At 44.6% G+C, this 2841-nt stretch overlaps 1 long non-coding RNA gene across 1 annotated transcript; it reads right to left on the bottom strand.

Annotated features, from left to right (window-relative positions):
• Positions 1–1110: 1110 nt before the first annotated feature.
• On the bottom strand, positions 1111–2685 carry LOC310693015. The gene is made up of 2 exons (XR_014518963.1): positions 2204–2685; positions 1111–2129 (listed from the first exon to the last, which is right to left on the bottom strand). It is a non-coding gene; the product is annotated as an uncharacterized lncRNA (long non-coding RNA).
• Between the last annotated feature and the right edge of the window lie 156 nt (positions 2686–2841).

Here is a 2841-nt window from a genome sequence, read left to right on the forward strand (position 1 = left end):
CCTCTAGGTACTGCTGAACTACAACTCCCATCAGCCATTAAAAAAAAACTTGGACCATAAACCATTGATGATGGGAGTTGTAGTTCAGCAACATCTGGAGAGCCAAAGGTTCCCCACAAAGGTATATAGGATTGCAGCCTTACTTCAAAATGTAGGCAAGACCTGCTGCAGTTGGGGACCCTGCTGCTCTGTCAATGCCTCCGATTATGCCCAAGGAGAGATTTGAACAGGTACATTTTCTAAAGCAACTGGGAATTTTCTAAATACCCAGTGGGGTTGTAAACACTAGTCTTTGTCAAGAAACACAGGAAGCTACCTTGTAACTGGGCCAGGCCATTGGTCCATCCATTTCAGCGCTCCCAGGAGGGTGTGGGGCAGCAGGGCAAATCTTTTTAGCTGCAAATGTTTCCACGTTTTTGTAGGAGAAATCTGTGCAATTATTTCAGCAGGTCATGCAAAACTATAAGGTCATAAAGAAGGTGGAGGTGCCCCATGTTTGATGACTAGCACAGACAAATGACACCCCGCTGAACCAGCTCTACAGATGGCCCAATATTCTACAACTACTCCACAAGTACCTCGTTTTCAGACGGGAAAATGGTAAAGATTTTGGGCTGTAGAATGGTATCTTGTGGATACAGAGAAATTCACATTTTCAAATCGTAGCACTTCTAAAGTGTCTAAAAATAGCACCCAGCAGGCACACTCTTTGAAAGCAGAAAGGTTTTGACAGGGTACAAAAATCTCGAGGAAAACCATGGTGAGTGAAACATCAAGGTGAACAAGAGTATCCATATGGAAACTTTATAATGGATCATGAAAAGGCACAAGCCATTAGCTGTAATGTTCAATTACCAGGGCCTGAAAAAGATATGTTCTAATTAGTCACTTCTCAGTTTGCTATCAGAAGATTTCTTGAACCAAATATGCCCTAGTGAAACTGATGGCCCTATTAGCTTGACACAGATGGCTATGCTGAGTAAAGCACTGCTTGTCTTTAGATTTGCTAGTGGAGATTTGCTAGTGGTGGTGGAGGGAAAACCACACGCAAACAAAAATCAGTGGCCATCTTTTCTTTGTTGGTTAAAAGAATGCAGATCCAAACATACATATTTAACAACAAGGACATTTATTTATTTATCCATCTCATTTACAATCCACCCTTTACCATCTGGTCCCACCCAGGGTGGACATGCATCACATAAAACTTCATAAAATATAAATACCATATTATAAAATACCATATTATAAAATACCATAGTTAAACACATACACACAACATCAATAAACAGTCTGGTGTAGTGCTTAGAACTCAGCCATGAAGCTCACTGGGTAACATTGGGCCAGTCAATGCCTCTCAACCTAACAGGGTTGTCACGAGGAACCATGTGCTCCTTGAAGAAAAAAGGTGGGCTATTAATGCAGATTTTTTTTTAAGCATATTAAGTAGGGGATAAAAACAGAACAAAACAGGAAGCTTGGGTAAAGTCTTCAGCTGCTGCCAAAAGGTCAACAATGTCAGGGCTCAGCTTACTTCAAAGTGGTCATTCTAAAGATACGGGGTCCCTGTAGGGAAAGCCTGTCCATCCACCATTGTCCAAAGCCTGCCATCCACCATTGTCCCCCAAGTTTTCCTCAAGTGGTGGAATCATCATCAGACACTAATTAAAGGGCAGGTCAGTATGGAAAGAGGCATCCCTTCAGATACTTGGGTACAAGGCTGGCCCACCCATGAAGCAAGGTGAGGTGACTGCCTTGGGTGGCACGCTCCACAGGGGCAGCAAATCCTGACCGAGATCTTTATTATCCCATTGTTTCTGATGTAGATATTCACTCACCCCTTCTTCCCTGGGAGGGAGGAGGCACTGTTTTGTGGTTCACCTCAGGTGCCAAAACGTCTTGGGCCGGCCATCCTTGAATCCCATGTCATTTATGGCTTTACATAAGCATCCTGAATTGGGCTCAGAAGTGAATTGGCAACCAGCACAACTCTTTTAAACCCCAGTTGTATGTGAGTTTAATGTGCCTGTCAGCACTCTGGCTGCAGCATTCTGTTCTAGTTGCCTTTTTTAGACTGTTTTCAAGAGCAGCCCCATTGAGCGCATCAACTCCTATTCCTTTGTCTCTACCTTGTGCGTAGACAATACAAAATAAACTCTTGCATGGGGCTCGCTTCCCTCCACAGCTATCCTTTGGTTCCCACCCAAGGGACCTTGATCCATTACTCCCTGGCCCCATATACACAGTAAGAATAATGCAGGTGGCGCTGTGGTCTAAGCCACTGAGCCTAGGGCTTGCCAATCGGAAGGTGGCAGTTCGAATCCCAGTGATGGGGTGAGCTCCTGTTGCTCGGTCCTTGCTCCTGCCAACCTAGCAGTTCGAAAGCACGTCAAAGTGCAAGTAGATAAATAGGTACCACTCCGGTGGGAAGGTAAACGGCATTTCCATGCGCTGCTCTGGTTTCGCCAGAAGCAGCTTTGTCATGCTGGCCACATGATCCGGAAAAACTGTCTGCAGACAAACGTCAGCTCCCTTGGCCAGTAAAGAGATGAGCGCCGCAACCCCAGAGTCATTCACGACTGGGGTCCTTTACCTTTTTAATAATAATAACAATAACAACTAAAAAAAACCCTAAATCATCATCACGGTCATCATAAAACCAGCAGCCATAAAGGCCATAATAAAGGTTATTATAATGATAGTAACAACCAGTGTGAAGTACTGTAGTGGTTAGAGTGTTGGCAGACCAGGGTTCAAATCCCCACTCAGCCATGAAGTGGGTGACCTCGGGCCAGTCACTTGCCTACCTCACAGGGTTGTTGTGTGAGGGTAAAACAGGGA

This window comes from Podarcis liolepis (assembly GCF_965112155.1).
Source record: "Podarcis liolepis genome assembly, chromosome: 14".
NCBI classification, from domain to species: Eukaryota; Metazoa; Chordata; class Lepidosauria; order Squamata; family Lacertidae; genus Podarcis; species Podarcis liolepis.